Source organism: Arachis ipaensis, chromosome B5, assembly GCF_059453495.1.
Source record: "Arachis ipaensis isolate K30076 ecotype BB chromosome B5, ASM5945349v1, whole genome shotgun sequence".
Lineage (NCBI taxonomy): Eukaryota > Viridiplantae > Streptophyta > Magnoliopsida > Fabales > Fabaceae > Arachis > Arachis ipaensis.
The window spans coordinates 70550549-70575768 of record NC_142440.1 but is presented as its reverse complement, the minus strand read 5'-3'; the positions used below and the strand labels follow the sequence as shown (position 1 = coordinate 70575768).

Below are 25220 nucleotides of genomic sequence, written 5' to 3'. Positions count from 1 at the left end.
CCAAACTTAAAGTTTGGCACAAGATTTATTCAAAGAAAAATTATTTTTGAAAAACTTTTAAAAAATAAGATAGCCAATTACCAAGAACATAAACACAACGCTCTAGCCAATGGAGCTATAAATTTAACGTGTTTTAATAAGGTATTTAATAAATAAAGATTTTTTTTTGAAAACTGATATTTTGAAAGAAGCACAAGAAAAACAAGAAAAGACACATAACGAGAAAAACTAAAGATTAAACAAGAAAAATAAACAAGAATAACTTGAAGATTAAGAAAGAACAATGGACTCAAATTCGAAAATTAAAAAAATAAAAACATGCAATTGACACCAAACTTAAAATATGAAACTAAACTCAAACAGAAAAACTCAATTTTAGCTTATAAAAATTTTTGAAAACAATTAAGAAGAGAAAATACGGATAAATAAAAAAAATTCAACCAAAACCAATAATAGAAGACTCTAAACCAAAAAGAAAAATTTTTCCTAATCTAAGCAACAAAATAAACCGTCAGTTGTCCAAACTCAAACAATCCCCGGCAACAGCGCCAAAAACTTGGTGCACGAATTGTAAATCACACTTTTCACAACTCGTACCACTAACCAGCAAGTGCACTGGGTCGTCGAAGTAATACCTTACGTGAGTAAAGGTCGAATCCCACGGAGATTGTTGGCTTGAAGTAATCTATGGTTATCTTGTAATTCTTAGTCAGGATATCAATTATAATTATCAGTTTGGATTGCGAAAAATAAAAGAGCATGAATTAAATACTTGTTATGCAGTAATGGAGAATATGTTGGAGTTTTGGAGATGCTTTGTCTTCTGAATCTCTACTTTCCCCCTGTCTTCTTCTTCACGCACGCAAGGTTCCTCCTATGGCAAGCTGTGTATTGGTGGATCACCGTTGTCAATGGCTATCATCCGTCCTCTAAGTGAAAATGGTCCAGGTGCGCTGTCACCGCACGGCTAATCATCTGTCGGTTCTCACTCATGCTGGAATAAGATCCATTGATCCTTTTGCGTCTATCACTACGCCCAACCTTTGTGTGTTTGAAGCTCATCACATTCATTCAATCCCTGAATCCTACTCGGAATACCACAGACAAGGTTTAGACTTTCCGGATTCTCAAGAATGCTGCCAATGGATTCTAGCTTATACCACGAAGATTCTGATTAAGGAATCCAAGAGATAATCATTTAAGGCACGCATTCATAGGTTTAGAATGGTGATGACTATCACGGATCATCACATCCATCATATTGAAGTGCGAATGAACATCTTAGATAAAAACAAGCGTGTTTGAATAGAAAACAGAAATAATTGCATTAATTCATCGGGACACAGCAGAGCTCCTCACCCCCAAAAATGGAGTTTAGAGACTCATGCCGTCAAAGAGTACAAAGTTCAGATCTAAAAATGTCATGAGGTACAAAATGAATCTCTAAAAGTTGTTTAAATACTAAACTAGTAACCTAGGTTTACAGAAAATGAGTAAACTAAGATAGATAGTGCAGAAATCCACTTCTGCGGCCCACTTGGTGTGTGCTGGGGCTGAGACTTGAGCTTTGCACGTGCCTAGGCTGTTTCCAAAGTTAAACGCCGGGTTGTGACCTGTTTCTAGCATTTAACTCCAACTTGTAACCTGTTTCTGGCGTTTAACGCCAGAATGCAACATGGAACTGGCGTTGAATGCCAATTTACGTCATTTATCCTTGAGCAAAGTATGAACTATTATATATTGCTGAAAAGCCCTGGATTTCTACTTTCCAACGCAATTAAGAGCGTGCCATGTGGACTTCTGTAGCTCCAGAAAATCCATTTAGAGTGCAAGGAGGTCAGAATCCAACAGCATCTGCAGTCCTTTTTCAGCCTGAATAAGATTTTTGCTCAGCTCCCTCAATTTCAGCCAGAAAATACCTGAAATCACAGAAAAACACACAAGCTTATAGTAAACTCCAGAAATATAAATTTTGCCTAGAAACTAATAAAAATATAATAAAAACTAACAAAAACATACTAAAAACTACATGAAATTACCCTCAAAAAGCGTATAAAATATCCGTTCATCAACAGCTAAGGCTGGACATCCAAGGATTTAAACAAGAGGATGATGAATCCCTTTATAATGCCTGGGAGAGGAACAGAGGGATGCTAAGGAAATGCCCCTCTAAAATATTTTCAGAGTGGGTGCAGTTAGATATCTTCTACTATGGGCTTACAGAAAAAGCTCAGGTATCTCTAGACCACTCAGCTGGTGGATCTATACACATGAGAAAGACTATTGAAGAGGCTCAAGAGCTTATCGATATAGTTGCTAGAAATCAGCATCTGTACATAAGTAATGAGTCCTCCATGAAAGAAGAAGCCAAGGCAGTATCAACTGACTTTAGTCCTCAGGAACAAGTTGCTGAACTCAATCAGCAACTATCTTCTATAACAAGGCAGTTAGTAGAAGTTAAGGAGATGCTACAAGAAACCAAAATTGCTAACAAGGATATGGAATCACAATTGAATCAGAAAAATAGCAGTTATCAAAACAGATAACAGAGGAGTGCCAAGCAGTTCAATTAAGAAGTGGAAAAACATTAAATACCTCAACTCAAAGCAGCAGAAAGCCAAGAAAAGAATAGCTGACAGAGGATGAGCAACCTGCTACCCAAAATCTCTCTGAGGATAGTAAGAGCCCAGAGAGGAATAAGTCTGGCGTTCAAACGCCAGAAAAAGGGTGAGAATCTGGCGTTCAACGCCCAATCCATGTTCAATTCTGGTGTTCAAACGCCAGTGAGGGATCAGACACCTGCAAGTGCTGATAATAACTCCCTCAAGAAGGCTTCTCAACCTGCCTCTGTAGGAAATAAACCTGCAGCAACTAAGGTTGAAGAATATAAAGCCAAAATGCCTTATCCTCAGAAACTCCGCCAAGCGAAATAGGATAAACAATTTGCCCACTTTGCAGACTATCTCAGGACTCTTGAAATAAAGATTCTGTTTGCAGAGGCACTTGAGCAAATACCCTCTTATGCTAAGTTCATGAAAGAGATCTTAAGTCATAAGAAGGATTAGAGAGAAACAGAAAAAGTTTTTTTCACTGAAGAATGCAGTGCAGTCATCCTAACAAGCTTACCAGAAAAGCTTAATTATCCTGGAAGCTTTATGATACCATGCACATTAGAGGGTGCTTGTACCAAGACAGCTCTATGTGATCTTGGCGCAAGCATCAACCTAATCCCTGCATCCACTATCAGAAAGCTTGGCTTGACTGAAGAGGTCAAACCAACCCGGATCTGTCTTCAACTTGCTGATAGCTCCATTAAATACCCATCAGGCATAATTGAGGACATGATTGTCAAGGTTGGGCTATTTGCCTTTCCTACTGACTTTGTAGTGCTGGAAATGAAGGAGCACAAGAGTGCAACTCTCATTCTAGGAAGACCATTCCTAGCAACTGGACGAACCCTCATTGACGTCCAAAAAGGGGAGATAACCCTGAGAGTCAATGAGGATGATTTTAAGTTGAATGTTGTCAAAGTTATGCAACATCCAGACACATCAGAAGACTGCCTGAGCGTTAATATTATTGACTCCCTGGTGGAAGAGGTCAATATGACTGAGAGTCTCGAATCAGATCTAGAGGACATTTTTAAAGATGCTCAGCCTAATCTGGAGGGACCAGAGGAAATAAAAGAACCTCTGAAAACTCCTCAAGAAGAGGAGAAACCTCCTAAACCTAAGCTCAAACCACTACCACCATTCCTGAAATATGCATTTCTGGGAGAAGGTGACACTTTTCCTTAATCATAAGCTCTGCTTTAGAGCCACATGAAGAGAAAGCACTAATTCAGGTGCTAAGGACACACAAGACAGCTCTTGGGTGGTCCTTAAGTGATCTTAAGGGCATTAGCCCAGCCAGATGCATGCACAAGATACTATTGGAGGATAATGCTAAGCCAGTAGTTCAACCACAGAGGCGGCTAAATCCGGTCTTGAAGGAGGTGGTGCAGAAAGAGGTCACTAAGTTACTAGAGGCTGGGATTATTTATCCTATTTCTGATAGCCCCTGGGTGAGCCCTGTCCATGTTGTCCCTAAGAAGGGAGGTATGATAGTGGTTCATAATGAAAAAAATGAACTGGTTCCTACAAAAACAGTTACAGGGTGGCGTATGTGTATTGACTATAGAAGGCTCAATACAGCCACCAAGAAGGATCACTTCCCTTTACCATTCATAGACCAGATGCTAGAAAGACTAGCAGGTCATGAATACTACTGCTTTTTGGATAACTATTCAGGTTACAACCAAATTGCAGTAGATCCTCAAGACCGAGAGAAAACAGCATTCACGTGTCCATCTAGAGTATTTGCCTACAGAAGGATGCCTTTTGGTCTGTGCAATGCACCTACAACCTTTCAGAGGTGCATGCTCTCTATCTTCTCTGATATGGTAGAGAAATTCTTGGAAGTCTTCATGGATGACTTTTCAGTATTTCGAGACTCATTCAGCTCCTGCCTTAACCATTTAACACTTGTTCTGAAAAGATGCCAAGAGACCAACCTAGTTTTAAACTGGGAAAAATGTCACTTTATGGTGACTGAAGGGATTGTCCCTGGGCATAAAATTTCAAACAAGGGAATAGAGGTGGATCAAGCTAAAGTTGACGTAATTGAAAAATTACCACCACCTGTCAATGTTAAGGCAATCAAAAGCTTTCCGGGGCATGCAGGATTCTATAGGAGGTTTATAAAGGATTTTTCAAAAATTGCAAAACCTTTGAGCAACCTGCTAGCTACTGACACACCACTTATGTTTGACACGGAGTGTCTGCAGGCGTTTGAAACTCTGAAAGCTAAGCTGGTCACAGCACCAGTTATTTCTGCACCAGACTGGACATTACCATTCGAACTAATGTGTGATGCCAGTGACCATGCCATTGGTGCAGTATTGGGGCAGAGGCATGACAAACTTCTGCATGTCATTTATTATGCTAGCCGTGTTTTAAATGATGCCCAAAAAAATTACACAACCACAGAAAATGAATTGCTTGCAGTGCTTTATGCCATTGACAAGTTTAGATCATACTTAGTAAGATCAAAAGTGATTGTGTACACTGACCATGCTGCTCTTAAATATCTACTTACAAAGCAGGATTCAAAACCTAGGCTCATAAGATGGGTGTTGCTTCTGCAAGAGTTTGATATAGAAATAAGAGACAGAAAAGGGATAGAAAACCAAGTGGCTGATCATTTGTCCCGGATAGAACTAGTAGAAGGGGCGTCTTTTCCCTCTATTGAGATCTCTGAAACCTTTCTGAATGAGCATTTGTTTGCAATTCAGGAAACACCATGGTTTGCAGACATCGCAAACTATAAAGCTGCAAGATTCAGACCCAAAGAGTACAGCAGGCAACAAAAGAAAAAATTAATTACTGATGCAAAGTACTACTTGTGGGATGAACCCTATCTCTTTAAGAGATGTGCAGACAGAATAATCTATAGGTGTGTGCCTAGAGAAGAAGCACAGAAGATCTTATGGCATTGCCATGGGTCACAATATGGAGGCCATTTCGGAGGTGAGCGAACAGCCACCAAGGTCCTCCAATATGGCTTCTACTGGCCTACCCTCTATAGAGATTCCTGAGAGTTTGTACGTAACTGTGACAGTTGCCAGAGAGCTGGTAATCTGCCTCATAGTTACGCCATGCCTCAGCAAGGGATCTTAGAAATTGAGTTGTTTGATGTATGGGGTATTGACTTCATGGGGCCTTTCCCACCATCATACTCAAACACTTATATTATGGTGGCAATCGACTATGTATCTAAATGGGTAGAGGCCATTGCCACACCCACTAATGATACTAAGACAGTGCTGAAGTTCCTCCAGAAACATATCTTCAGCAGGTTTGGTGTCCCTAGAGCACTAATCAGTGATGTGGCACTCACTTCTGTAACAAACAGCTTTACTCTGCTATGGTCCGGTATGGAATTAGCCACAAGGTGGCAACCCCATATCATCCACAGACAAATGGGCAAGCTGAGGTCTCTAATAATGAACTAAAAAGAATCCTGGAATGGACTATAAGTACCCGTAGAAAGTATTGGGCGATAAGCTTGGATGATGCTCTGTGGGCTTACAGAACAGCATTCAAGACTCCTATAGGGACCTCTCCATACCAGCTTGTGTATGGTAAGGCCTGTCATCTACCCATGGAACTGGAGCATAAGGCCTACTGGGCAACCAGATTCCTAAACTTTGATGCCAAATTAGCTGGAGAAAAAAGATTGCTCCAGTTGAATGAGCTAGAGGAATTCAAACTCACTGCTTTCAAAAATGCCAAGCTTTACAAAGAGAAAGCAAAAAGGTGGCATGACAAAAAGCTGTCATCTAGAGTCTTTGAACTAGGACAGAAGGTTCTGCTGTTTAACTCTAGGCTCAGGCTATTCCCCGGGAAACTGAAATCCCGGTGGAGGGGACCATATGTGATTACAAGTGTGTCACCATATGGCTATGTGGAGCTTCAAGACATTGATTCTAATAAGAAGTTCATTGTTAATGGATAGAGAATCAAGCATTATCTTGAAGGCAATGTTGAGCAAGAGTGCTCAAGGCTGAGGCTAATTAAGAGCTCACTCTCTAGCTATTGACATTAAAGAAGCGCTTGTTGGGAGGCAACCCAATGTTATTTAATTATATCTATTTATTTTCCATTGCTATTTTATGTTTTCTTTAGGTTGATGATCATGTGAAGTCACAAAAACAACTAAAAAATCAAAAACAGAATGAAAAACAGCATTAAAAACAGCTCACCCTGCAGGAAGAGCTTACTGGCATTTAAACGCTAGTAAGAAGCATCAGACTGGCGTTTAACGCCAGAAAGAAGCATCAAGCTGGCGTTAAACGCTAGAAACAAGCACCACACTGGCGTTTAACGCCAGAACAGAGCATCAAGTTGGCGTTTAACGCCAAGAAATGGAGAAAAGCTGGCGTTTAATTCCAGAAACAAGCAGCAGTCTGGCGTTAAATGCCAGGATTGCACACTAAGGGCGTTTTTGCACGCCTCAATAGAGTAGGGATGATATGTCCTTGACCCCTCAGGATCTGTGGACCCCACAGGATCCCCACCTGCCACACCTTTTCATACACACTTCCCCCACCCTTGGTCGAATCCACCACACACCTCCTTCTCCCCATTTCCTCCTTTTGCTCGAGGACGAGCAAACATTTTAAGTTTGGTGTGGAAAAAGCATTGCTTTTTTATTTTTCCATAACCACTAATGCCTCAAGGGATGCACTTTCCTCCACAAAACTATTGGGAGCAGATTAACACCTCCCTAGGAGAATTAAGTTCCAACATGGGACAACTAAGGGTGGAGCACCAAGAGCATTCCATCCTCCTCCATGAAATTAGAGAAGATCAAAGAGCTATGATGGAAGAGCAACAAAGGCAAGGAAGAGACATAGAGGAGCTCAAGAGCACCATTGGTTCTTCAAGAGGAAGAAGACGCCACCCTTACTAAGGTGGACCCGTTCCTTAATATCCTTGTCTATTTATTTTTTCTATTTTCGTTCTCTATGCTTTATGTTTATTTATGTTGTGTCTTTCTTACATGATCATTAGTGTCTAGTGTCTATACCTTAAAGCTATGAATGTCCTATGAATCCATCACCTTTTTTAAATGAATAATGTTTTTAATCACAAAAGAACAAGAAGTACATAAATTTCGAATTCATCCTTGAAATTAGTTTAATTATTTTGATGTGGTGACAATACTTTCTGTTTTCTGAATGAATGCTTGAATAGTGCATATGTCTTTTGATATTGTTATTCATGAATGTTAAAATTGTTAGCTCTTAAAGAATGATGAAAAGGAGAAATGTTATCTGATGATCTGAAAAATCATAGAAATGATTCTTGAAGCAAGAAAAAGCAGTGAATACAAAAGCTTGCGAAAAAAAAGAGAAAAAGAAAAAGCAAGCAGAAAAAGCCAATAGCCCTTAAAACCAAAAGGCAAGGGTAATAAAAAGGATCCAAGCCTTTGAGCATTAATGGATAGGAGGACCCAAAAGGAATAAACTCCTGGCCTAAGCGGCTAGACCAAGCTGTCCCTAACCATGTGCTTGTGGCGTGAAGGTGTCAAGTGAAAACTTGAGACTAAGCGGTTAAAGTCAAGGTCCAAAGCAAAAAGAGTGTGTTTAAGAACCCTGGACACCTCTAATTGGGGAATCTAGCAAAGCTGAGTCACAATCTGAAAAGGTTCACCCAGTTATGTGTCTGTGGCACTTATGTATCCGGTGGTAATACTGGAAAACAAAGTGCTTAGGGCCACGGCCAAGACTCATAAAGTAGCAGTGTTCAAGAATCAACATACTGAACTAGGAGAATCAATAACACTATCTGAATTCTGAGTTCCTATAGATGCCAATCATTCTGAATTTCAAAGGATGAAGTGAGATGCCAAAACTATTCAGAGGCAAAAAGCAAATAGTCCCGCTCATCTGATTGGAGCTAAGTTTCATTGATGGTTTGGAATTTATAGCATATTCTCTTCTTTTTATCCTATTTGATATTCAATTACTTGGGGACAAGCAACAATTTAAGTTTGGTGTTTTGATGAGCGGATAATTTATACGCTTTTTGACATTATTTTTAGGTAGTTTTTAGTATGATTTAGTTAGTTTTTACTATGTTTTTATTAGTTTTTATGCAAAATTCTCATTTCTAGACTTTACTATGAGTTTGTGTGTTTTTCTATGATTTCAGGTATTTTCTAGCTGAAATTGAGGGACCTGAGCAAAAATCTGATTCAGAGGCTGAAAAAGGACTACAGATGCTGTTGGATTATGACCTCTCTGCACTCGAAATGGATTTTCTGGAGCTACAGAAGTCCAACTGGCGCGCTATCAATTGCGTTGGAAAGTAGACATCCAGAGATTTCCGGCAATATATAATAGTTCATACTTTGCTCAAAGATAAATGACGTAAACTGGCGTTTAACGTCAGTTCCATGTTCCATTCTGGCGTTAAACACTAGAAACAGGTTACAAGTTGGAGTTAAATGCCCAAAACAGGTTACAACCTAGGGTTTAACTCCAAAAACAGCCTAGGCACGTGTAAAGCTCAAGTCTCAGCCCTCGCACACACCAAGTGGGCCCCGGAAGTGGATTTCTGCACTATCTATCATAGTTTACTCATTTTCTGTAAACCTAGGTTACTAGTTTAGTATTTAAACAACTTTTAGAGATTTATTTTGGACCTCATGACATTTTCATGTTTTATATTGTATCTCTACAACATGATTCTCTAATCTCCATGATTGGGGGTGAGGAGCTCTGCTGTGTCTCGATGAATTAATGCAATTACTTCTGTTTTCTATTCAAACACGCTTGTCTCTATTCTAAGATATTCACTCGCACTTAACCATGATGAATATGATGATCCGTGACACTCATCACCATTCTCAACCCATGAACGCGTGCCTGACAACCACTTTCGTTCTACCTTAGATTGAGTGTGTATCTCTTTGATTTTTGGTTCACGTGTTTGATTGCATCTCCTGACAACAGAGCATTCGAATCCGTGAGATCAGAGTCTTTGTGGTATAGGCTAGAATTATTGGCGGCCATTCCTGAGATCCGGAAAGTCTAAACCTTGTCTGTGGTATTCCGAGTAGGATCTGGGATGGGATGACTGTGACGAGCTTCAAACTCACGAGTGCTGGGCGTAGTGACAGACGCAAAAGGATCAATGGACCCTATTCCAATATGAGTGAGAACCAACGATGATTAGCCGTATGGTGACAGCGCATTTGGACCATTTTCACTGAGAGGACGGATGGTAGCCATTGACAACGGTAATCCACCAACATACAGCTTGCCATGGAAGGAGTCTTGCGTGCGTGAAGAAGAAGACAGTAGGAAAGTGGAGATTCAGAAGACAGAGCATCTCCAAAACCTCAATCTATTCTCCATTACTACACAAGTAACCTTTATTTCATGTTATTTAGTTTTCATAAACAAAAGTAATTTTTATCATTAATCTCCTGACTGAGATTTACAAGATAACCATAGATTGCTTCAAGCCGACAATCTCTGTGGGATCGACCCTTACTCACGTAAGGAATTACTTGGACGACCCAGTGCACTTGCTGGTTAGTGGTACGAGTTGTGAAAAGTGTGATTCACAATTCGTGCACCAGTATTCTCAACGGTGGAGTTTCTACACCCCATAGATTAAGGTGTGGAGCTCTATTGTTCCTCACGAATCAATGTAAAGTACTATTGTTTTTCTATTCAATTCAAGCTTATTCTTATTCCAAGATATTCACTCGTACTTCAACCTGATGAATGTGATGATCCGTGACACTCATCACCATTCTCACCTATGAACGCGTACTTGACAACCACCTCCGTTCTATTTGCAATAGCTTGAGTGTATATCTCTTAGCCTCCTGGTTCACGACGCATGGTTGCCTCTCCTGACAACAGAGCCCTCCATTCCGTGAGATCAGAGTCTTCGTGGTATAAGCTAGAATCAATTGGCAGCATTCTTGAGATCCGAAAAGTCTAAACCTTGTCTGTGGTATTCCGAGTAGGATCTGGGATGGGATGACTGTGACGAGCTTCAAACTCGCGTCTGTTGGACGTAGTTACAGACGCAAAAGGATCAATGGATCCTTGATGAGCGGATAATTTATACGCTTTTTGGCATTATTTTTAGTATGTTTTTAGTAGAATCTAGTTACTTTTAGGGATGTTTTCATTAGTTTTTATGTTAAATTCACATTTCTGGACTTTACTATGAGTTTGTGTGTTTTTCTATGATTTCAGGTATTTTCTGGCTGAAATTGAGGGACTTGAGCAAAAATCAGATTCAGAGGTTGAAGAAGGACTGTTGATGCTGTTGGATTCTGACCTCCCTGCACTCAAAGTGAATTTTCTGGAGCTACAGAACTCGAAATGGCGCGCTTCCAATTGCGTTGGAAAGTAGACATCCAGAGCTTTCCAGCAATGATAATAGTCTATACTTTGCCCAAGTTTAGATGATGCAAACTAGCATTCAACGCCAGTTCTCTGCCCAATTCTGGCGTCTAGCGCCGGAAACAAGTTGCAAAGTGGAGTTCAACGCCCAAACTGGCACCAAAACTGGCGTTCAACTCCAGGAATGACCTCTACACGTGTAACACTCAAGCTCAGCCCAAGCACACACCAAGTGGGCCCCAGAAGTGGATTTATGCATCAATTACTTACTTCTGTAAACCCTAGTGGCTAGTTTATTATAAATAGGATCTTTTACTATTGTATTAGACATCTTTGGATGCCTGGTTCTTAGATCAGAGGGGCTAGCCATTCGGCCATGCCTGGACCTTTCACTTATGTATTTTTAACGGTAGAGCTTTTACACTCCATAGATTAAGGTGTGGAGCTCTGCTGTTCCTCAAAGATTAATGCAAAGTACTACTATTTTCTATTCAACTCATCTTATTTCGCTTCTAAGATATTCATTCGCACTTCAACCTGAATGTGATGAACGTGACAATCATCATCATTCCCTATGAACGCGTGCCTGACAACCACTTCCGTTCTACATTAGATTGAATGAGTATCTCTTAGATCTCTTAATCAGAATCTTCGTGGTGTAAGCTAGAATGATGGCGGCATTCAAGAGAATCCGGAAAGTCTAAACCTTGTCTGTGGTATTCCGAGTAGGATTCAATGATTGAATGACTGTGACGAGCTTCAAACTCGTGATTGCTGGGCGTAGTGACAGACGCAAAAGGATAGTAAATCCTATTCCAGCATGATCGAGAACCGACAGATGAATAGCCATGCCGTGACAGGGTGCGTTGACCATATTCACTGAGAGGATAGGATGTAACCATTGACAAGGGTGATGCCTCCAGACGATTAGCCGTGCCGTGACAGGGCATTTGGATCATTTTCCCGAGAGAAGACCGAAAGTAGCCATTGACAATGGTGATGCATTACATAAAGCCAGCCATGGAAAGGAGTAAGACTGATTGGATGAAGATAGCAGGAAAGCAGAGGTTCAGAGGAACGAAAGCATCTCTATTCGCTTATCTGAAATTCTCACCAATGATTTACATAAGTATTTCTATCACTATTTTATTAATTATTTTTGAAAACCCCATTACTATTTTATATCCGCCTGACTGAGATTTACAAGGTGACCATAGCTTGCTTCATACCAACAATCTCCGTGGGATTCGACCCTTACTCACGTATGGTATTACTTGGACGACCCAGTGCACTTGCTGGTTAGTTGTGCGAAGTTGTGAACCATGGTATTGGCATCATGTTTTTGGCGCCATTACCAGGGAAAGAAAGAGCGATGAATTTTACATAATCAAAGTGTAATCACAATTTCTGCGCACCAAGTTTTTGGCGCCGTTGCCGGGGATTGTTCGAGTTTGGACAACTAACGGTTCATCTTGTTGCTCAGATTAGGTAATTTTCTTTTTGTTTTGTTTTCAAAAATTTTTCAAAAATTTCTCCTTTGTTTTCGAAAAAATCTTAAAAAAAAAAAGTTTTCAAAAATATAATAAAAATGTTTTCAAAAATATATTTTTCTTCAGAATTTTTAAGAATGAATTCTAGTGTTTCATGAAGCATGTAAAGCCATGTCTAAATTCATTTGGACTGAGGCTTCTAATTTGTTATCAAGAGCAAGCTAGTTGTTGCTAATCCACCTGCTACTGTTCCTGATTTACATACTAAAGCTTGGCTGGCTATTAAGCCATGCCTGACCCTTTGATTGGAGCTTTAGACTAAAGAGCATAAAGATTCCTGGAATTCATATTAAAGATTTTGGAATCCTTATTTTTCTTTTTCAAAATGATTTTCGAAAAAAATTAAAAGAAAATACAAAAAAATCATAAGATCATAAAAATGAAAAAAATATTTTTGTGTTTGAGTCTTGAGTCATGTTATAAGTTTGGTGTCAATTGCATGTTCATCTTGCATTTTTCGAACATTTTCATGCATTCATAGTGTTCTTCATGATCTTCAAGTTGTTCTTGGTAAGTCTTCTTGTTTGATCTTTGCATTTGCATGTTTTGTGTCTTTTCTTGTTTTTCATATGCATTCTTGAATTCTTAGTGTTTAAGCATTAAAGAATTCTAAGTTTGGTGTCTTGCATGTTTTCTTTGCATTAAAAATTTTTCAAAAATATGTTCTTGATGTTCATCTTGATCTTCATAGTGTTCTTGGTGTTCATCTTGACATTCATAGCATTCTTGCATGCATCACATGTTTTGATCTAAAATTCTCATGCATTGCATCATTTTCTTGTTTTTCTCTCTCATCATAAAAATTCAAAAATCAAAAAAATATCTTTCTCTCTTTTCTCTCATATTTTCGAAAATTAGATTTGACTTTTTCAAAAAAAATTTTAAAATCTAGTTGTTTTTATGAGTCAAATCAAATTTTCAATTTAAAAATCTAATCTTTTTCAAAATCTTTTTCAAAAATCAAATCTTTTTCAATTTTCTTAGTTATTTTCGAAAATTATAAAAATGTTTCTCAAAAATCTTTTTCTTAATTTTATCTCATAATTTTCGAAAATAACATCATCAATTATTGTTTTGATTCAAAAATTTTAAGTTTGTTACTTGCTTGTTAAGAAAGATTCAAACTTTAAGTTCTAGAATCATATCTCATGATTTCTTGTGAATCAAGTCATTAATTGTGATTTAAAAAAAAAAATCAAACCTTTTTCAAAACCAATTTCAATCATATCTTTTCAAAAATATCTTCTTATCTTATCTTTTTCAAAAATATGATTTCAAAATATCTTTTCTAACTTCCTAACTTCATATCTTTTCAAAATTTGTTTCAACTAACTAACTAACTTTTTTTTGTTTCTTATCTTTTTCAAAACCACCTAACTAACTCTCTCTCTCTCTAATTTTCGAAAACATCTTCCCTCTTTTTCAAAATTTCTTTTTAATTAACTAATTATTTTAATTTTTTATTTGAATTTTCAAAAAAAAAAACTACTAACCTTTTTCAAAAATTATTTTTCGAAAATTACTAACTCTTTTTCAAAAATTATTTTCGAAAATCCTCTCCCTCTCTCATCTTATTCTATTTATTTATTCATCTACTAACATCTCTTCCTCACTTCACTAACCAAATTCGAACCCCCTCTTCTATCTGTGTTCGAGTTTTTCTTCTTTTCTTCTTCTACTAACAATAAGGAACCTCTTTACTGTGACATAGAGGATTCCTCTTCTTTTTTTTTTCTCTTCTCTTTCTTATGAGCAGGGACAAAGAAAAAAGCATTCTTGTTGAAGCTGATCCAGAACCTGAAAGGACTCTGAAGAGAAAACTAAGAGAAGCTAAATTACAACAATCCAGAGACAACCTTATTGAAAATTTCGAACAAGTAAAGGAGATGGAAGCCGAACCCAACAACAATAATGCAAGGAGAATGCTTGGTGACTTTACTGCACCTAATTCCAATTTACATGGAAGGAGCATCTCCATTCCTGCCATTGGAGCAAACAATTTTGAGCTGAAACCTCAATTAGTTTCTCTGATGCAGCAGAACTGCAAGTTTCATGGACTTCCATCTGAAGATCCTTTTCAGTTCTTAACTGAATTCTTGTAGATATGTGATACTGTAAAGACTAATGGAGTAGATCCTGAAGTCTACAGGCTCATGCTTTTCCCTTTTGCTGTAAGAGACAGAGCTAGAGTGTGGTTGGACTCTCAACCCAAAGATAGCCTGAACTCTTGGGATAAGCTGGTCACGGCTTTCTTAGCCAAGTTCTTTCCTCCTCAAAAGCTGAGCAAGCTTAGAGTGGATGTTCAAACTTTCAAACAAAAAGATGGTGAATCCCTCTATGAAGCTTGGGAAAGATACAAACAGTTGACCAAAAAGTGTCCCTCTGACATGCTTTCAGAATGGACCATCCTGGATATATTCTATGATGGTTTATCTGAGCTATCAAAGATGTCATTGGATACTTCTGCAGGTGGGTCCATTCACCTAAAGAAAACACCTGCAGAAGCTCAAGAACTCATTGACATGGTTGCTAACAACCAGTTCATGTACACTTCTGAGAGGAATCCTATGAGCAATGGGACGCCTATGAAGAAGGGAGTTCTTGAAATAGATACTCTGAATGCCATATTGGCTCAGAATAAAATATTGACTCAGCAAGTCAATATGATTTCTCAGAGTCTGAATGGAATGCAAGCTGCATCCAACAGTACTCAAGAGGCATCTTCTGAAGAAGAAGCTTATGATCCTGAGAACCCTGCAATAGCAGAGGTGAATTACTTAGGTGAACCTTATGGAAACACCTATAATCCATCATGGAGAAATCATCCAAATCTCTCATGGAAGGATCAAAGACCTCAACAAGGCTTTAATAATGGTGGAAGAAACAGGTTTAACAATAATAAACCTTTTCCATCATCCACTCAGCAACAGACAAAGAATTCTGAACAAAATAATTCTAATTTAGCAAACTTAGTCTCTGATCTATCTAAGGCCACTGTGAGTTTCATGAATGAAACAAGGTCTTCCATTAGAAATTTGGAAGCACAAGTGGGCTAGCTGAGTAAAAGGATCACTGAAATCCCTCATAGTACTCTCCCAAGCAATACAGAAGAGAATCCAAAAGGAGAGTGCAAGGCCATTGACATAAGCACCAAGGCCGAACCTGTAAGGGAAGGAGAGGACGTGAATCCCAAGGAGGAAGACCTCCTGGGACGTCCAGTGATCAATAAGGAGCTTCTCTCTGAGGAACCTAAGGAATCTGAGACTCATCTAGAGACCATAGAGATTCCATTGAACCTCCTTATGCCATTCATGAGCTCTGATGAGTATTCCTCTTCTGAAGAGAATGAGGATGTTACTGAAGAGCAAGCTGCCAAGTTCCTTGGTGCAATCATGAAGCTAAATGCCAAATTATTTGGTATTGAGACTTGGGAAGATGAACCTCCCTTGTTCACCAATGAACTAAGTGATCTGGATCAACTGACATTGCCTCAGAAGAGACAGGATCCTGGAAAGTTCATAATACCTTGTACCATAGGCACCATGATCTTCAAGGCTCTGTGTGACCTTGGTTCAGGGATAAACCTCATGCCCCTCTCTGTAATAGAGAAACTGGGAATCTATGGGGTGCAAGCTGCTAAAATCTCATTAGAGATGGCAGACAATTCAAGAAAACAGGCTTATGGACAAGTAGATGACGTGTTAGTAAAGGTTGAAGGCCTTTACATCCCTGCTGATTTCATAGTCATGGATACTGGAAAGGAAGAGGATGAATCCATCATCCTAGGAAGACCTTTCCTAGCCACAGCAAGAGCTGTGATTGATGTGGACAGAGGAGAATTGATCCTTCAATTAAATAAGGACAACCTTGTGTTTACAACTCAAGGATCTCTCTCTGCATCCATGGAGAGGAAGCATAAAGAGCTTCTCTCAAAGCAGAGTCAAACAAAGCCCCCACAGTCAAACTCTAAGTTTGGTGTTGGGAGGCCACAACCAAACTCTAAGTTTGGTGTTGAACTCCCATATCCAAACTCTAAGTTTGGTGTTGGAGAGTCTCAACAATGCTCTGAACATCTGTGAGGCTCCATGAGAGCCCACTGTCAAGCTATTGACATTAAAGAAGCGCTTATTGGGAGGCAACCCAATTTTTATTTATCTAACTATATTTTTCTTAGTTATATGTCTTTATAGGTTCATGATCATGAGGAGTCACAAAATAAACATAAAAATTGAAAATGGAATAAAAAACAGCAGAAGAAAAATCACACCCTGGAGGAAGCATCTGCCTGGCGTTCAACGCCAGAACAGAGCATGGTTCTGGTGCTAAACGCCCAAAATGGGCAGTATCCTGGCGCTGAACGCCCAGAACAAGCATGGTTCTGGCGTTCAACGCCAGAAATGGGCAACAAATTGGTGTTGAATGCCCAAAATGGGCACCAACCTGGCGCTGAACGCGCAGAGTTGTGTGCAAGGGCATTTTACATGCCTAATTTGGTGCAAGGTTGTAATTCCTTGAACACCTCAGGATCTGTGGACCCCACAGGATCATCTCAGGATCTGTGAATCTCACAGGATCCCCACCCACCTCACCCTCTCTCTCCATTCATGGTCATCCCTTCTGTTTTCCATTCACCATTCACATCCATACACACATCCCTCTATCTCCTCCATCTTTTCTTCTTCTTCATCTATTCTTTCTTCTCTTGCTCGAGGGCGAGCAATATTCTAAGTTTGGTGTGGTAAAAGCATAAGCTTTTTGTTTTTCCATTACTATTAATGGCACCTAAGGCCAGAGAAACCTCAAGAAAGAGGAAAGGGAAGACAAATGCTTCCACCTCTGAGCCATGGGAGATGGAAAGATTCATCTCACAAGCCCATCACTAAGAAAAGGATGGAGCAAACAAGAGAGCACATTCATGAATCTCAACAGGCACATGAAGAAGCTCATCATCAAGAAATCCCTGAGATACATCAAGGAATGAACTTGCCTCCACAGAATTTTTGGGAACAAATCAACACCTCCCTAGGAGAATTAAGTTCCAACATGGGACAATTAAGGGTGGAACATCAAGAACACTCCATCATCCTTCATGAAATTAGAGAATATCAAAAAGGAATGAGGGAGGAGCAACAAAGACAAGGAAGAGACATAGAAGAGACAAGGAAGAGACAAGGAAGAGACAAGGAAGGACATCATTGGTTCCTAAAGAAAGAAACGCACCCATCACTAAGGTGGACTCATTCCTTGTTCTTACTTTCTCTGTTTTTCGTTTTCTATGTTAAGTGCTTATCCATGTTTGTGTCTTCATTACATGATCATTAGTAGTTAGTAACTATGTCTTAAAGTTATGAATGTCCTATGAATCCATCACCTCTCTTAAATGAAAAATGTTTTAATTCAAAAGAACAAGAAGTACATGAGTTTCAAATTTATCCTTGAACTTAGCTTAATTATATTGATGTGGTGACAATGCTTCTTGTTCTCTGAATGTATGCTTGAACAGTGCATATGTCTTTTGAAGTTGTTGTTTAAGAATGTTAAATATGTTGGCTCTTGAAAGAATGATGACAAGGAGAAATGTTATTTGATAATCTGAAAAATCATAAAAATGATTCTTGAAGCAAGAAAAAGCAGCAAAGAACAAAGCTTGCAGGAAAAAAAATATAGGCGAAAAAAAATAGAAAGAAAAAGAAAGAGGCAAGAGCAAAAAGCCAATAACCCTTAAAACCAAAGGACAAGGGCAAATAAAAAGGATCCCAAGGCTTTGAGCATCAGTGGATAGGAGGGCCTAAAGGAATAAAATCCTGGTCTAAGCGGCTAAACCAAGCTGTCCCTAACCATGTGCTTGTGGCGTGTAGGTGTCAAGTAAAAACTTGAGACTGAGCGGTTAAAGTCAAGGTCCAAAGCAAAAAAAAGAGTGTGCTTAAGAACCCTGGATACCTCTAATTGGGGACTTTAGCAAAGCTGAGTCACAATCTGAAAAGGTTCACCCAATTATGTGTCTGTGGCATTTATGTATCCGGTGGTAATACTGGAAAACAAAGTGCTTAGGGCCACGGCCAAGACTCATAAAGAAGCTGTGTTCAAGAATCATCATACTGAACTAGGAGAATCAATAACACTATCTGAACTCTGAGTTCCTATAGGTGCCAATCATTCTGAACCTCAATGGATAAAGTGAGATGCCAAAACTATTCAAGAGGCAAAAAGCTACAAGTCCCGCTCATCTGATTGAAGCTATGTTTCATTGATAGTTTGGAATTTATAGTATATTCTCTTCTTTTTATCCTATTTGATTTTCAGTTGCTTGGGGACAAGCAACAATTTAAGTTTGGTGTTGTGATGAGCGGATAATTTATACACTTTTTGGCATTGTTTTTAGTATGTTTTTAGTAGAATCTAGTTACTTTTAGGGATCTTTCATTAGTTTTTATGTTAAATTCACATTTCTGGACTTTACTATGAGTTTGTGTGTTTTTCTATGATTTCAGGTATTTTCTGGCTGAAATTGAGGGACTTGAGCAAAAATCAGATTCAGAGGTTGAAGAAGGACTGCTGATGCTGTTGGATTCTGACCTCCCTACACTCAAAGTGGATTTTATGGAGCTACAGAACTCGAAATGGCACGCTTCCAAATGAGTTGGAAAGTAGACATCCAGGGCTTTCCAGCCATGTATAATAGTCCATTCTTTGCCCAAGTTTAGACGACGCAAACTGGCGTTCAACGACAGTTCTCTGCCCAATTCTGGCGTCCAGCGCCAGAAACAAGTTGCAAAGTGGAGTTCAACGCCCAAACTGGCACCAAAACTGGCGTTCAACTCCAGGAATGACCTCTACACGTGTAACACTCAAGCTCAGCCCAAGCACACACCAAGTGGGCCCCGGAAGTGGATTTATGCATCAATTACTTACTTCTGTAAACCCTAGTGGCTAGTTTATTATAAATAGGACCTTTTACTATTGTATTAGACATCTTTGGACGCCTGGTTCTTAGATCAGAGGGGCTGGCCATTCGGCCATGCCTGGACCTTTCACTTATGTATTTTTAATGGTAGAGCTTCTACACTCCATAGATTAAGGTGTGGAGCTCTGCTGTTCCTCAAAGATTAATGCAAAGTACTACTATTTTCTATTCAACTCATCTTATTTCGCTTCTAAGATATTCATTCGCACTTCAACCTAAATGTGATGAACGTGACAATCATCATCATTCCCTATGAACGCATGCCTGACAACCACTTCCATTCTACATTAGATTGAATGAGTATCTCTTAGATCTCTTAATCAGAATCTTCGTGGTGTAAGCTAGAATGATGGCGGCATTCAAGAGAATCCGGAAAGGCTAAACCTTTTCTGTGGTATTCCGAGTAGGATTCAATGAATGACTGTGACGAGCTTCAAACTCGCGATTGCTGGGCGTAGTGACAGACGCAAAAGGATAGTAAATCCTATTCCAGCATGATCGGGAACCGACAGATGAATAGCCGTGCCGTGACAGGGTGCGTTGACCATATTCACTGAGAGGATAGGATGTAACCATTGACAAGGGTGATGCCTCCAGACGATTAGCCGTGCCATGACAGGGCATTTGGATCATTTTCCCGAGAGAAGACCGAAAGTAGCCATTGACAATGGTGATGCATTACATAAAGCCAGCCATGGAAAGGAGTAAGACTGATTGGATGGAGATAGCAGGAAAGCAGAGGTTCAGAGGAACGAAAGCATCTCTATTCGCTTATCTGAAATTCTCACCAATGATTTACATAAGTATTTCTATCACTATTTTATTAATTATTTTCGAAAACCCCATTACTATTTTATATCCGCCTGACTGAGATTTACAAGGTGACCATAGCTTGCTTCATACCAACAATCTCCGTGGGATTCGACCCTTACTCACGTAAGGTATTACTTGGACGACCCAGTGCACTTGCTGGTTAGTTGTGCGAAGTTGTGAACCATGGTATTGGCATCATGTTTTTGGCGCCATTACCAGGGAAAGAAAGAGCGATGAATTTTACATAATCAAAGTGTAATCACAATTTCTGCGCACCAATCCTATTCCAACATGAGTGGGAATCGACAGATGATTAGCCCTGCGGTGACAGCGCATTTGGACCATTTTCACTGAGAAGACGGATGGTAGCCATTGACAACGGTGATCCCCTAACATACAGCTTGCCATGGAAAGGAGTATGAATGATTGGATGAAGGCAATAGGAAAGCAGAAATTCAGAAAGAACAAAGCATCTCCATACGCTTATCTGAAATTCCTACCAATGAATTGCATAAGTATCTCTATCCTATTTTATGTTTTATTTATCTTTTAATTATCAAATCTCCATAACCATTTGAATCCGCCTGACTGAGATTTACAAGATGACCATAGCTTTCTACAAGCCGACAATCTCCGTGGGATCGACCCTTACTCACGTAAGGTATTACTTGGACGACCCAGTGCACTTGCTGGTCAGCTGCACGGAGTTGTGTGAAAAGTGTGCGATCACTATTTCGTGTACCAGCAGACAAGACCATGAAGAAGCCATATGGCTTAGTGGAGGATGTCTTGGTTAAAGTTGAAAACCACTACATCCCTGCAAACTTCATTTTCTTGGACATAGGAAAGGATGAGGATGACTGTGTCATCCTTGGAAGACCTTTCATAGACACAGCCAATGCTATAAATGATGTGGCTAAAGCAGAACTAACCCTAAAGATAGGAGGACCACATCTTATTCAAGATGCCTCATCCCAATTCTCCCTTTAAAAGAGAGATAACAGTGCAACACTTAGTGTGTCAACCCTCTCTTTCTGTGCAAAGCTCTTCAGAGCCCCAAAGGTACTAAAAAAAAAGTACCTAAAGGCTGGAAGGACAAGAAAGTCCTAACTGAAGGCCTCTCACCTGGCATGAGAGTTGTCTTCACTAAGAATCCAGTCCTACCACATACAGTGAGTCGTGTCTTATCTCTAGAGCATGTGGAGCTCATTCATGAGAGGACAGGCAGAAAATTCACTGTAAGGGGCAAAAATCTGAGCCCTTACTCACCTCCTTAAGGAGCTGAAGGTCAAGCTAGTGACTTTAAAAGAGCGCTTGTTGGAAGGCAACCCAACTTTTACTCAACCATTTATTTTCTTTTTGTTTTCCTTTCAGTTGTCAGAGTCATGATCATGTGCATCAGTCAAGAGACAGATTTCACAGTAGTGAAAATAGAACACTCCAAGTGCAATGTTAAAGTTGAACACCAGCGAGGAAGCCCTCCTAGGCATTCAACACCCTAAGAGGGGAGCATTGTTAAAGTTGAAGGCCAGCCAGGGAGCAGCCCCCGGACGTTTAAACGCCAATGCAGAGAAGCAGGGAATCTAGAATTCCCTAGCATCTCAGGGCCAAGAGGTCCACAGAAGCTCCACCTACCCCCACCTTCTTCTACTCTACTTTGCTCGAGGGCGAGAAAAACTCTTAACTTTGGTGTTGCAAAAGCTTTGCTTTGTGATTTCTACCATTCTTAAGTATAAAAGAAGAGGATGGAGCAAACTAGAGAGTGATAAACCACTATTTTATGGTTTATCTTGTGCTAATTTGAGTGGTTTTCATCAATTCTTTGCTCACTTACTCATATAATTTGCATGGTTTTACAAATCCTTTCTAATTCTGTGATATAGTTGAAAACATGTTTTATGGGCCTTTAAACTGTCAATTTTAATTATCTTTTATTACCATTCAATGCTGTGATCTGTATGTTGAGTATTTTCAGGCTTTATAGGGCAAGAATGACTTAGAGGATGGAAAGAAAATATGCAAAAGTGAAAGGAACGCAAGAAAATAAAGTTTTGAGAAGTTGGAAGCGACGCGCACACGTGGATTTCGCGTATGCGTGCCTAGTGCAGAAGACGAGCGACACGTACGCGTGACTGACGCGTACGCGTGACAAAGAATTTCGCCAAATGACACGCACACGTGACCTACGCGTACGCGTGACATGCGCCACGTGCAGAAACTTACAGAGAGCGCTGGGGTGATTTCTGGGCTCCTTTATTGCCCAATTCCAATCCCGAGAACACAGAATAGAAGCTGCAGAATGGGGGATTCATCGAGACACTAATCATTATTCACAGTTTTAGGTTTTAGATGTAGTTTTCTAGAGAGGTTTTAGGATTTTAGGATTAGCTTGGCTTAATTTCAGATTTCTACTTAGTTTAATTTAGTTTTCTTCTACTCTTGTTAGTTCTAGAACTTTAGTTTATCTAATTCTCTTGTTGATTTATTTATTTGCCCAAATTTGATTTATGAATCCTAATGTTAGATTTAATTTTCTATGATTAATGCAATTTGAGGTATTTCAGATTTGTGATTGCTTTCTTCTTTTGTTATTATTGATGCTTACAATTGTTGGTTTTAGATTTTACATTCCCTATCGCTTTTCTATGTTTTTATGTTATGCCTTCCAAGTGTTCGATAAAATCCTTGGGAGGGTTTTAAGTTAGATTTTTATATTCGTGGTTTTGGTTGAGTAATTGGAGACTCTTGAGTTATCAAACTCCTTTGTTGATTGATAATTGAAATTTGTTGGTTGATTTGGATCCCTCTAAAGCTAGTCTTTCCTTAGGAGTTGACTAGGACTTGAGGAATCAAATTGATTAGTCCACTTGACTTTTCTTCATAGTTAGAGGTTAACTAAGTGGGAGCAATGAACAATTTTCATCACAACTGATAAGGATAACTAGGATAGGACTTTTGATTCTCATAACTTGCCAAGAGTTTTCTCAATTATTAATTTATTTTTTTATCATTTACATTCCTTGTTCAACCTTTCAAAAACCCCAAAAAGATACTTTTTTATAACCAATAATGACTACACCTCCCTACAATTCCTTGAGAGGCACCCTGAGGTTTAAATACTTCGGTTTATTTTTATTGGATTTGCTTTAGTGACAAAAAAATTTTTGTATGAAAGGATTCTTTGTTGGTTTAGAAACTATACTAGCAACGAGAATTTATTGTGAATTCTTTACTAGTGAAAATCCGTTCATTAGAGAGCATGCACATTAACTTGTGCAGCTGCCTCAACAGAGACAAGGGAGTGTCATAGAAGAGACCAAGCACTATATTGGATCCTCAAGGAGGACCACTGGCCACTATCACTCAGGTGGATTCGTTCTCTTTTACTCCTTTCCTGTTATTTTTCTATTTTCTATCTGTTTATCTGTTTTCTTTTCCTAGTTGCATGATCATTTGCATTGATTTCTTAAAAAGTTGTAAAATGTTCCATATATCTCTCACCTTGCTTAAATAAATTTTTTTTGAAAAGAACTGAGAGATGCATGAATTTCAAGTTTAAAATAAGATTATTTTAATTAGTTCGATGTGGTGTCATTTTCTTTTGTTTTCTGAATGTATGAAATAAATAATGCATATTTGAAGTTGAAATTTATGAATGTTGGCTCTTGAAAGAATAAGAAAAAAGGAAAAATATTATTGATAGTCTGAAAAATATGAAAATTGATTCTTGAAGCATGAAAAAGTAGCAAAATAAAAAGCATGTTGCAAAAGAAAAAAAAATTATTATGCATGCAAAAGAAAGAAAAATTGGCAAAAAAGAAAAAAATTAAAAAGCAGAAAAATCCATGGCTTTGAGCATCAGTGGTTAAAAAGCCAGTAACCCTTTAAACCAAAAGGCAAGGGTAAAAGGACCCAAGGCTTTGAGCATCAGTGGTTAGGAGGGCCCAAAGGATTAAAATCCTGGCCTAAGCGGCTAAACCAACTATCCCTAACCATGTGCTTGTGGCGTGAAGGTGTCAAGTGAAAAGCTTGAGACTGAGCGGTTAAAGTTTTGGTCCAATACAAAAAAAAGTGTGCTTAAGAACTCTGGACACTTCTATCTGGGGACTCTAGCAAAGATGAGTCACAATCTGAAAAGGTTCACCCAGGTAAAGTGTCTGTGGCATGAATGTATCTGGTGGTAATACTGGAAAATAGAGTGTTTAGGGTCACGACCAAGACTCAGAAAGCTGTGTTCAAGAATCAAAATAAGCTTAACTAAGAAAGTCAATAATATCATGAGGATTTTGAGTTCCTAAGGATGCCAACATCTCTGAGTTTCAATGGATAGTGAGATGCCAAAACTATTCAGAAGTAAAAAGCTACTAAGTCCCACTCATCTGATTGTAACTATGCTTTATTTGAAACTTAGAAATTTATTGTATCTTAATTTTCTTTTCTTTATCCTATTGTGTTTTTATTTGCTTGGGGACAAGCAACGGTTTAAGTTTGGTGTTGTGATGAGCGGATATTTTATACGCTTTTTGACATCACTTTCATATAGTTTTTAGTAGTTTTTGTTTAGTTTTTATTAAGTTTTTATAAGTTTTAGTGTTAAAATCACATTTTTGGATTCTACTATGAGTTTGTGTTTTTGGACAATTTCATGTATTTTCTTGCTAAAATTGAGGAGCTGGAGTAGAGGCTGATTGAGAGACAGAGAAAGCACTGCAGATGCTGTCCAGATCTGACCTGCCTGCATTGAGAAGAGATTTTCTGGAGCTACAGAAGTCCAAATTGATAGCTTTTAACGGCTATGGAAAGTTGACTTCCAGAGCTTTCCCTCAACATATAATAGTTTATACTTTACTTTGGATTAAAAGGCCCAAAACCGACGTCCAACGCAAGCTTCCTGCCCCTTTCCAGACGTCCAGTGCCCAAA

General features: G+C 39.0%; 1 non-coding gene across 1 annotated transcript; it reads right to left on the bottom strand.

Annotated features, from left to right (window-relative positions):
* Positions 1-14807: 14807 nt before the first annotated feature.
* Positions 14808-14915, bottom strand: LOC148564573 (small nucleolar RNA R71). Its single transcript, XR_015884020.1, has one exon. It is a non-coding gene; the product is annotated as a small nucleolar RNA R71 (small nucleolar RNA).
* Positions 14916-25220: the final 10305 nt, after the last annotated feature.